Raw genomic sequence first — 12,499 nt, forward strand, 5'->3', positions numbered from 1 at the left:
AGTACTATTCTACTGAAGTTTATTACTCTGCAGCACCGCACATATAGATGCTGGCTGGAGCATGAGTACAGGGGCTGCATGCCAGATAGCTCCACAATAGAGCACCCTCATGCCCCAGCCAGCCCCTCTGCAGCACACTGAGCCAGGTCAGAGCAGCCCTGACCCACCAGGCTGACCCCTGGGCCCCCTGCCAGCTGGGGCTGCTCTGACTTGGTTCAACATTCTGTGGTCCCCAGCACACATTCAAATGCAGCACCTGGGAGCAATAAATTCTGGCACAGTATGTGTCAGAGTTTACTGCTCCACTCCAATTGCATATGTAGACACACACAGGAAGATCAAGGCTGTACCTATAGCTTGATTGGACTGACTTTCTCTGTGTAATAACCTACTTATTAGAATTCTGAATGCAGCACGAGTGGCAACATGGTTTCTGGTTAGTATCTGGGGGTATAGCAGGGGTGGATCCAGAAGGGGTGCAGTGGCCCGGACACACCCTGCTTTCTGTCAACAATATCGGAGCAGCAACCGGGGACTTCTTAACTCCCTGTAAGAAGTAATAACTCCCTTCCTTTTTTGCCACTCCATGGCACGTCTCCTATACTCCCATTCCTCCCCTATCACCCACCTGCTGCTGTCCTCACTGACCCAGGGGCAGAAGGCCTCAACAGCCGCTCCTGGCTTTCTCCAGCTGGGCTCTGCAGTGAGCTGGGCTCAGCCAGGGACAGTAACAGCAGTGGGTGAGTACCTTCTCCCTGCCCACTCCCCCAGGGGTCCTCTGCCAGCCCAGAGTGCCACTGCAGTCTTTGACTGATTCTGGATCCCTGTGCAGCCTGGCTAGATCAAAGCTCTGGAGCCTTCCCACCTCCCCTCCCCGCCTCTCCCCAGCAAGGCAGCTGGGGACAGAGGCAGCAATAGGCAGAGGATCAGCAAACAGAGAGGAGGGGGTATGTTATTAAGCATGGAGAAAATGGGAGAGGGGACCGAGAGTGGGGATGGAAGATTCTTACCTGATTGGGGGACTTAAAAAAAGTTCCCTGCTGTTGTTCCCACTGCAGAGACTGCCTGTCCTGTGGGTAGCTGGGCACAGAGGGGGAAGCCACTTCTGTGGCACTGGTGGGTGCTCCTGCACCCTACCTTTCACAAAATCCTGGATCTGCCCATGGGCATAGTATTTGTCTTATGTCCCCTTGGCTGTGGGATTGTTTTCCTACAAACATTTAGAAGCTGGTAGAAAATTTTCCCTTGATACTTTGATTTGATGGAAAGTGGCTTTTTTGACAAAATGGAGATTTTAATTTAAAATGTCAATTGTGTTTAAAAATAGGTTTTCATTAAAATAATTCACCAGTGGAAAGCTTTCTGGTTTTTAGAAATTGGACTTATATTGCAAAAAATCAATCTTCCCTACCTAAAATTTTAATTTTTGTCCATCTTTTTAAGGAAAATATCACATCTTGACCAGCTCTGCCTACAATCTACCTGCTAGTTCTTCAGTAACTGGGGGCATCCTGTTTTTTTGATTTCAACATTGCTGTCTACTTCTTCCCAGCCATGCAGCAGGCACCTGAAGGCTCTCTGCATGTTGTTTAGGTAGCTCCTCTTGTGCACACCACTGGTGGCAATGTTTTACTGTGAAGGCATTCTTGCAAAGGAGGAGATAATTTTGGCTTGTAGACTGCAAAAGGGAAGGAAGGGGGCTAAACAAACAATGAAGGTGTGTGGCCTGAGGTAGTACTGGATGTTCTTCAGGTGGAAGAATGGGAGCTTTGTGAGAGCGGAAGAGGGTGTGAACCAGAAGCTGACGTAGAAACCAACAGAACGAAAACACCAGATAGATTGCCAAAGCCTTTTGCATAAAGAATGTGAAGTGTGAGTCCTGGATCAGAGACAGCACGCTCTTATGAGATGTGGCGGGGGGTTAGGAGGAGAGTTTAACAGTGGAGCTCACAGGCACAGGCTGGAATCCTGGCAAAGCATCTTTGCCAAGGCATAAGCTGCTAACAGCACTGCACACTCAAAATCACCTTCATTTTATTCCTTTCATGCAACCAGAGGCAACCAACTCCATCTAGTGAGGGAAATGGGCCCTTGTTCTCTTCCCCATGTGGCCTGCTTACTTTATTCCATCAGAATCAAAGGGTTATAATGGGTTGTAGGATGGGCAATAAACTCCAGGCACGGGGACACTGCTGGTAAGGTGTGGCCATGCCATGTCTTTCTTGAAGCTCTCCTCAATTCTGGGGTAAAGTAATATGAGAGGTGGAATGGGCAAGGGGCACTCCAGACAGTCCAGGTCTGGGGAAGTAACCTAGAAGTCACTATAGGTGACTAGTACCACAAAGCTGCACCTCCTAAGAGACTAAACAAACTTGGGCCAGAGTCCTTGAAATAAATTATTCCTGAAAACATGCTTCCATCTCATGGGTATCTTTAGAAAGCTGGGATTGGGGGGAAGAGTGGAAGAGGGGTTCTATAGGGTGATACTATTGCAAATTATGATAATTTGGTAAGAGAATGGGAACAGCTGGAAACATGACCGGAGCACAAGAGTGCTCTGCTGCTCCTTGCCTCCTTTATTTCATCCTCTGATCACTGCAATCTGACAAAAATCAGAGCAAGATTCAGGCTGCTCTAATACAGCTGACACTGACTCAGCATGCAACATGAGAAAATACCCAATGAGATTTCAGGCCTTCTCCTGACATGGACCCTGTTGCAGTATGGTAGCAATGCAGGGCATGGTCCCTCAGAGGGATTTTTTTTCCTCTACAAATAACCATGAACTTTACTGAGAAAGCAGCACAGCAGTATCAGTTACAGAGCAAATGTTTCATAGAAGTATCATTAGCTTCTGGAACCCACCCAGTTTTGGGAGATAAAAACATACATAATGTTTTAAAAATATGGTTTTATTCATATGGCCAGCCCATTAACAGTGGATTAACTGGCAAGAGTAATCACAGATATCTAGCAACTGGGTTAATCAGCTTCTCACTTATGTGAAGCTGAATTTGATCAGCATGGAACCATATGCAGAAGGATGTAGCATGTTACTGAACAAGCTTGGACAACTTCCTCCTCCTCAGTGTGGCCTTCCACCCTTGATGCAAGGACACCCAGCAAGCATCCTGCACAGTGTAATTACTGAATTTCAGAATTAAGATCTGAGAAGCTAGTTAAATGCCTCCCTTTCCCCAAATCACTTCATTTGAAAATACTGGATTTTAAAGGAAAAGAGAAAAAACAGCTGGGCTCTTGTCAGAAATACTGGGACTCAGCTGGTGTAAACTGGTGTAGTTTCAAAGGCCTGAAATACTAGCAAGAGGATGTGGGCCTCCACAATCCTTTAACACCCCAATTTCCTTGCAAGCCCATCTAAGAGCAAGACATCAGCTCTGAGGACCTAAAGCAAGAGGGGCTTCCTGGGTATTTTTGTCTCCACTGTCCCAAATCTCTCTGGGCTTAATCCTATGAGATCCTGAGCACCAGCAGATTCTATTGAAGGCAGAGGGATCAGGGAGTACTAGGCAGTTCAAAGGATTGCACCTGTAAATCAGCAGCCTCTAGGAGGTAGCATCCAGGCTACCAAGGACAGGGAGGTGCATCTTAAAGGGGATCTCTCCTCCATCACTGTTCACAAGCTGCCAGAAACAAATGACTGCCAATCAGTTTAAAAGTCCCACATGTAAACTTATGGGGTAGGATTTATAAAGGGAGGCAATGTGAGTTAAGTATTCAACACCCATTCAGGTTCAGTAGGAGTTTAACACCTAACTCCTTTAGGCTTCTCTCACCCACCTCTACCCATCTCCAAGGGCATGAAACATTTATTCCAGCCTTGGCCATTCACCTTTGGCTGCATGGCTACATATTGGTGCTTGCTATTGTCAAGCACCGTGTATTATGGGCCAGAGGATCATTTCCCATCCCTCCTCTGTTCCCTTCTATTTCAATCTTCCTTCAGGTTTTACCCCATTGTTTGCTCAGGATTAGGAGGCCTTTCGTGACTCTTGGGGCTTGAAAAGGTTTTTACACAACTGATCAATGAAAAGGGACTCCTAGCATTTCGAGACAACACATATGATCAGACTGCATTTTAGGAGTACTTGGACACTATACTTTCTGAATAAGAAGATGAGAACTGAACAGTGCTATTTCTTAGGCTCTCCATGGTCAATGAAAAGCACTGTAATCCGCCTCCTTTGAGAGAAGCATCAGAAACATGTATGTGACAAACAATTACTGCACACAAAATAAGCAAGATACCTTACAGGGGGATGTGAAATGCCTCTATATTGCACATACCCCTTTGATATCACAGCTAATCATCACAGTTGTAAAACATTAATAGGACAGTTATAATCCACTGGGTTTGGTTAAACACCTACCGTTTATCTGAGTTATGAAAATGTAGTTTATAAATGCACAGTGATCCAGGGCATGGAGGGATAGACAGACAGACAGACAGGCAGACCATGTAATTTTCTAGAGAGTAACTGTCATGTTGCCCTCCTCAGAGCTGACCTTAAGCATTTGCCAGCCCTAGGCCCTTCAGCTGGAGGAGGACTTAAAATAGGCATCCTTATCCCAGTCTTGTGGAGGTGCATGGGTGTCTGTTTCAATGTTCCTAGGGAATTCCAGGGCCCTTTGAATGAACAGCCTTTAAGATCGTCAACAGGCCTCAGTTTCCATGTTACCATCACTGGAATTGGAGTGGTGTTCTGGTTACTTTTCTCGGGGCGTCAAACATGGTTTGTCCGTATATCTTACCCATTTGTAAAGGACTTCTCTGTTTCTGTTGCCTGGGGGGTGGAAATAAAATGTATTAAAGCAACATTAAAAAACAAACAAACAAAACAGAAAAATATCACACAAACCAAGTGAGCCAGTTTCCATCACAAAATGCTGCATCACAAAACCCCACCCCCTCTACAGTGAGAGACTGCACACAAAATCTACTGCACGGTTCTGACACCGAAGCCTTGCAGCAGCCAAGAGGTAACTCAACTGAGCAAGAAAAAAGTGGTAGGTGTTCTGCTAAGGAAGCATGTCTTATTTGCATGAATTGAAAACACAGCTGTGAGGTTTCAACTTGCGTGCTTTTTATTAAAATGTGAGGATACAGTGGTCCTGTGTACATCTACCCCTGCAACTCTGCAGTGAGAGGCAGTAGGATGCATCACTTATGTTCTTTTCCTGTATACCCACAGGAATTTATTTGGGGCAAACAGCACCTTTCCTTTTATCTGCTTCTACTTACTACACATCCTTTCTTATGAAAGATGAACTGTACCTGCTTTTTGGGGATACAAGCAGATAGGATGCATTTCAATGTTGACCAATGGGAGAGGGATTCTATTTCTCTGAACCACCCAGTGAGTGAGGAAGGTACCAATAGTCTGAGAATTATCATCATCAGGGTAGCAAGACACATGCACAGTCACTGTCTTTTATATCTCATTTTTTACAGCTTTTAAAATAAAGCCTCGTTTTGGCTGCATGCATTCTTAGCCAAAATATAAACCAGTGGTTCTCAACCTTTTAAGAGTTAAGGCAACCTTCAGAAAATGCCAGCTCTTAAGTTTTCACTTGCATTTTTGACAATAGAGAATAATAGAACAATTTTTCTGTTAAAAAGAACTCAGAAAGACCACAACAGGTCAAAATCTTTTTAACACTATGTTTATGGGTCTACCTTGTGAATCATGTTTGCATACCTAATGCATACCTACCTTGTGACACTCTTGAAAGGATCTAAAGGCACCCCAAGGTGACACTGCACCCTGGTTGAGAAGCACTGATATAAACCCACCATTACCCCTAGGGATATTGATCACAGATGGGGAAGCTTTTGAAAATTGAAGACATCTTTTGGAAAATAATACTTGAAGCAAAGAAGTGTGAACAACTTTGACCCTATTCCAACTGAAGATCCCTTCAAGAGCTTTCTTCACCTCCAGACTTTTCTGCTTTCAAATTTTGAGGCAGTCACCTTTAGCTACCAGGTGAAAAAGGAGTCCATCTGCCTCTGTAATGGCAGCAAGGTTTTAAAAGATTTACAGTTACAAGTTACAAAAGAGAGAGTGGAAAAGCTTAAAGTGAATATAACAGAATATTGTGATGCTTTATAACCTTTTGACTGCATCAAAGGAGGTCACAATTCTGATTAGTCACAAATTTCACACACACACACACACACACACACACACACACAGAGCAAACAGTGCTATTATTTTCATTCTGTAGGTAGGCTGTTCATTCCTTCATTTAGACTAACCTAGGATGCATCTAGAATGTCATTTTGTCACTCACACTGGGATGCGGATGTGAGGTTTAGATGAGAGATTAAGTTCACAGAGTTAAGACTCAGTTCTAGAAGATGGTGAACATCACAGCTCCAATCCAGTGAAGCCCTTATGCCAGTGGTTCTCAACCTTTTTAGAGTCCAGACACCCTTCCGTAAGCCTTCGCTGAATTGAGCAGCACCCCATTTATTTATTACAGTGCTTACTTCCTTGCAAAGGGGCTGGGCAGATGGGGAAAAGGAAGGAGCACCTGGGCAGACATGAGCATGTTCTTGCCTCCTTGCACAGGGGATGAGTAGTGGGGGTGGGGGAGCAACCAGGGAAGGACAACCTGAGCCTGTGCTTATCTCCTCATGCCTCCCATCACCCTTCAAAGGATTTCACGGGTTGAAAATTACTGCCTTACACACATACTTTAACATGTGAACAATCCCATTCACTACTTCTTATAAGTTTAAAGTGCATGTTTTTACACATTTTCCAACAGATTGTTGCATTTTCATATTATTCATAGTATTTCATATTTTTCTACTAAAAAGAAACCGTGAAAAGCAACCTGTGCCAGCTTCCAGACCAGCATACTCCTCAGACTGGTGCTGCTCATCAGTGATCCATATGGGAAGGAAGAGTAACAATGGGTTATGAAAAGAATGTGTTAGTGAGTTCTCTCTGCCTAGAATAATGGTTCCAGTACTGGCAAACTCTACAGTGGAGAATGACATAAAGCAGAAAATCTCAGAGGTCCCAAGGCTGGCAGACAGCCCTTCCTTTTAGATGTGGGGCATGATGAAAATCAGCAGCGATGTGTTTTTAATTACTGAAGCAAACAATTAAAAACACATATTTGCAGTTCAACAAAGAATCTATAAAAATGTAACAATCTAATCAAGTGTGCCACTTACTGGACCATCCTCAGGCTGCTGAAAATATAAATTGTAAGCCATTTATCCCAGAAGACTGGTCACCCTTATTTTCAATTTACCAAATTAGCAAGGGTATCTGACATTGGGAGCTGCCCTCCCGGGAATAATATGAGGACATTTTTATAGAGTTCCTTTCACTGAGTTCTCTTTCCCAGAGACCCTGTCCTACAGATTTTTCTGTGGGAGAGGAAAATCTTCTCCAAGGTTCTTGGGGTCTAGACAATTGACATTTATACTAGTGTAATTTATGCCAGTGTTGTACACTAATATAAGTTACCCCAAGATCCAGAGTGGACAGATGAGCAGTCATCTGGGAGTAGCTGCTCACAGTAGCCACTATTGCAGCTCTTTGCCACTTGGTGGTGTGATAAAATGTTGCATCAACCAAACAGCTACTTGGGGATGAAATTGGACAGATAATACCTACTGCTGGAATTTAATTGAGTGTAGTTTCACTCCCATTTTTTGGAAGTTAAATATACACCGACTGTATGGCACAGAGGAGTACAGTTTGCATTATCTGTCTGCTCCTTGTTCGTACCTGCTGGTAAAGGCTAGTTGCACAGGTGTAAATAAGCTATCTGTCCAAGTCCACTGATAGGGAACTTTAACTGTAAACTCATAAGTGACTTGTTTATCTCCAAACTAGTCACAAGAGAAACTACTGGCTGCAAGCAACTCCCTAGAGTTTGAAGATTCAAAGGACCCATGTCAAACATCATGAAAGATGACAGAAAACTCCAAGAGATGCAATACATGGACTGACTAGGAATAGGCCTGTGCGAGTAGGCAGCTATTTGATACAGCTTCAGATCCGGCTGCTTTGGATGCCAGTGATTCGATCCGGAGCTCTGGATTGGTTTCCCACTTCGAACCAGTCAAAGCAGCTCCGCAGTTTCGGAGCCGCCTCGGAGATCCACCTACAAAACCACAGACTAAGGAGAAGAAATAATCAATACAGACAATCAACTGCCCCAAGACAGACACAGTTGCACAAGCACCCATGTCACGAGTTTTGCTTGTTTGCAGCTTGAGGTGCAGTTCCCCCCAAACCCCTGCACCTATCTCCTTGAAACTTGGCAGGCTTCACAGCCCCATCAGGGGCCACCACCCCTGCAGTTTTCAGCCCACTGCACCTTAACACACACAGGGTCATCTATGTCACGAGTTCTGCCTGTCAGCAGCTTGAGGTGCAGTTCCATCCAAACCCCTGCAGGTTTGAAACTTGGCAGGTTTTGTGGCCTCAGCAGGGGCCACCACCCCTGCAGTTTTCACTCCCCTGTGGTGTAACACATACATGTGACAAGAAATTTGCTTTCAAGAATTTGGGTGCAGTTCTCCCCAAACCCCTGCACCCATCTTCTTGAAACTTGGCAGGCTTCATGATCTCAGCAGAGGCTACCATCCCTGCAAGTTTCATCCAAGTCAGACAAAAAAACAACAAGGTTATAGATATTTCATTGATTCCCCATTATACCCTATGGCTGGATCTCTGAAGCGGCTCCGAAGCTTTTCTGAAGCAGTTTGGAAGCTCAGAACCGCTTTGGAAAGCCTAACGAAGCCAGTGCTTTGATCCGGACATGCTTCTCCAGATCTGAAGCACAGTCCAAAGCCTCGCACAGCCCTAACTAGGAACTCCAATTCAGTAACCAGTTCAGTAACATCACAGGCCTAATTCTGCTCTATCTATATCATGGTAATCAGGAATACTCCTCCTTGAAATCTATGGAGTTTCACCAGTGTAAAACAAGTGCAAGAAGATCCTATATATTTGATCCCTGGAATCCACCCTTCAAAACTGTAAATTAATTACCCCCAGAACAATCATTAAAAATAAGTGAACTATAGTTAGCAACTATGGCTCTGCTAGCTGATCTAAAATAGCAAATCCTATGGAACTGAATGAACCAATACTTCAGTGGGTTTCAACAAAAGAAAAAGATCTCTTTGTGATTTTAATATAGTAGGTTTTATCATTGTCATCGTTGTAGTATTCAGGTCTACTGTAGAGGCATCTTCAAACCCCAAATTTAGGTTCTGCAAAAATTAATACTGATAGAAGTGTTTGCATTAATTAAAAATAAAACTCAAATGAAAACAGGTCCTTTCTTTTTGGTCTAAACTTAAATATGCAGTACTTGCAAGTCCAAACAGACATCTCCTGACTAGAAACAGGATTCTGCATACAAGGCAATAAAGGGAGTGGACTAAAACATTGTAGCATTGAGCTACTGGGCAGAAATAAAAAATGACCAATCTACCATCACCCCAAGGAACTACAATCTAGAAAAGCAATTTTCCCCTCAGCTCCTTCAGAGTTAAACATCCAGATCTCCATTACTTTAGATCAAGGGTATCAAACTCATGAGTGGTGGCAACAGCCTTCATCTTTGTGGCTGGCCCAACCCCCATCCGTGCCGCCCCCACAACCCAGGGGGTTAACACAGACACTACTCTGCTTCCCCATCCCCACTTTGCCCTGGCCATTTTCCTCTGATGCTGATTTTAGATGGCAGGTAAGGTAGGGGTGGCAACAGGCTCCATAGGCCACATCCACCCTGTAAAGGTGGATACATGAGAAAACCCATAGACAGAATGAGCCACCTTTGCAGGATGGATCCAGTCCATGGACCATAGGTTTGACATCCCTATTCTAGATAACTAACTTAAGCATATGGTTACTGATCTTACTCACATATTTATGTTTAAGCATGTTCTTAAATACCTTAAAGAGCTGGGGGTCTAATAAATTATTAGCAATTTGACTGTTAAAGGGAGGAGAGGCTGGCTGTGTGACAGCTGCAGAGCTGGCCACAAATGCTCAGACTTCCTATTCTAAGTGGTCAATTTCTTACAGACCTTGCCAAAAGCTGCAACTTTCTTTCCCCAAGAAATTCTAAGGAGCAAAATCAGTCATTTGCTTATAGACTCTTGAGTCCTTGTCATACCTCTGTGGATGGACAGCCCCTGAGTATGTCTACACCTTTGCCACAGGGCTTCTGAGTAACAGTGGGGTTTGTGTTAAAAACAGTCTTGGCAGAGATGAATCAGTAGGCCCAGAGCAGGTGGGACAGTCATCAAAGCAATGACAAAGACATTTCTCTAAGCAACTCAACACAAGCAAAGCACTGCCAAACAGGTTCTAGTGTCTGCCTCTAAGATTGAAATACTGGGATGCTATCCTCACACAGCAGGCAATTATTAACCCTTTCAGTGACTTCCATGGGGAAAATTATTCATTCCATGTGGCAAGAGGACCTCAGTTGCCAGATTTTCACTTTGTGTAAATCACTGGGTTTCTATTGAAGCCATGCTATTGCATAGTTTAAAGCACCAAAGGACTAGAGCCTTGGCTAATATAAGTCAACTGAGCCATGACAGTCAACAAACAACTAAAATCTGGCCCTGGGATGATGACAGTACTTTAAAAGCTGGAACAGAATAATAATTATCGCTAGACCAGAATGCAATTGAAAATCTTTTGATTGGGTAAGAGAGAACAAAAAAGACAGACTTGGGTGACTGAAGAGGACATTTCCATCACTATGATTCTATGAACCTAAGAGAAATAAAATATCTAAAAAAGCCCAGACTGGTATGAAAGTGACTGTTAAAACATAAGGCAGGGTAGATTTTCACCTTGTAGACTAACTCAGGGCTGTCATACACACAGCCCATGGGGCAGCTCTGGCCTGCAGAACCACATCATTTGGCACCCAGTGATGGGTCGCAGGTTGACCCTCAAGCAGCAAATGGTGGAGGCTGAACCAGCCCCGTGCGCAGGCCTGGGACACGCACCACACATGCCACCCATGGCCAGTGATTACAGACCCTTTGGATTTTGGTTACCCACATTCAGACCACATGAAAGGAGCATGAATTGCCAAGGACAGAAAATTAAAGTGTTCCCAATTGGGCACTCAATACAAAAGACACTCCAAAAATCAGTGACCACTTGCATTTCAGAAAAACCTTGGCGTAAATTTTCACAAAAAGAACAGGGGACAAATCCTATTGCCAAATAGGTCGCAGGAGTCCATATCAACTGAAGCACATTAATTCATGCAGATGTAACCTTTACCCACAAAGCAATCAAAGCCCAGCAAATTCAAAATCTTAGTTATGAAATCATTTGGGGATACATTTTTGGTTTGCTTTCCTAGCATTATATTCTTCTGCATCTGTATTTAGGAAGCATCCAGGAGAAAAAAGGGCTTGGATCTCCCCTGGTTTCCTCAGTGAGTAGGGAAGATTGAGATGGCTTCTTATCAGAACAGCCTAGAATGTCACTGAAAGATTCATTTCAGAAGGAAATTAAATTTGGGGATGCTGTGTGTGCATGTCATGAGAAACAGAATTAATTTTTTTCTAAATTGTGCTCCAAGTCTGTGCTTTGACCATGGTTCACGGAGTTTGAGAGAGACTATTTAAGGCCAAATTCTAAGCATCTTGCATTGAAGAGCTCCTCAACAAATCTCACTAAATTCAGTGACATGGTCAACAGCTCTGGACCCTGGCCTGTAGAGGTGTATGCTATTACACTAAAACAAACCAGACACTTCCTGTACTGACAAGAACAACCTAAAAAAAATACTTTTAAGCAATTAAGAGTACTCACCTAACCCAGATGGTGTCCAGTCCCACCAGGGGTAGCACCTTGCTAGATCTGGTCTTAGCAACAGGCTAATCTTGTGGGGAACCTGCAGGTACACAGTAATCTGGGTGATAGTAACCACCACTTGGTAGAGTTCACTAACCAGCAAAGGGTGCGAAAAATATCCAGTGATGCTAAAGTTTTAGACTTCAGAAGGGCCAACTTTAGTAAACTTAGAAACCTAGTTAGTGAGGTGCCCGAACTCAAGAGCATCGGGCTAATGGGGGTCCAAGAGCGTTGGAAGTTTCTCAAGGGGGTGATCCTTGGGGCACAAAAGGAGTCTATCCCCTTTTGCAGGAAAGGGGCTAAGGGGATAAAAAAGCCCCATTGGCTGAACACGGAGCTTCAGGAAAGACTAGGAGCAAAGAAAGAGATGTACAGGCAGTGGAAGCAGGAGGCAGCCACCAAGGAGGCATACACCACCCTAGCGCGCCATTGCAGGGAGTCAGTTAGGCAGGCCAAGGCAAGACTGGAGCTTAGGCTGGCTACAACAATCAAGGACAATAAAAAGTCCATCTACAGATACATAGTGAGCAAAAAGAAGGCACAGAGTAGCATAGGGCCCCTGCAGGACAAATCAGGTCAGTTGGTGGTTGACGCAGACAAAAAGGCAG

At 44.1% G+C, this 12,499-nt stretch overlaps 1 protein-coding gene across 1 annotated transcript in view; it reads right to left on the reverse strand.

The window, feature by feature from the left end:
- Nucleotides 1-2,928: 2,928 nt before the first annotated feature.
- The window catches only part of LOC106722410 (potassium voltage-gated channel subfamily A member 6-like), a gene marked incomplete at its 5' end in the record, with an annotated part of 47,002 nt that continues 37,431 nt past the window's right edge, over nt 2,929-12,499 (reverse strand). Inside the window, one exon of the mRNA XM_025209106.1 lies at nt 2,929-4,805. The remainder of the gene's footprint in view (nt 4,806-12,499) is intronic.

The sequence above is a fragment of the Alligator sinensis genome, unplaced genomic scaffold (genome assembly GCF_000455745.1).
Source record: "Alligator sinensis unplaced genomic scaffold, ASM45574v1 scaffold177_1, whole genome shotgun sequence".
NCBI classification, from domain to species: Eukaryota; Metazoa; Chordata; order Crocodylia; family Alligatoridae; genus Alligator; species Alligator sinensis.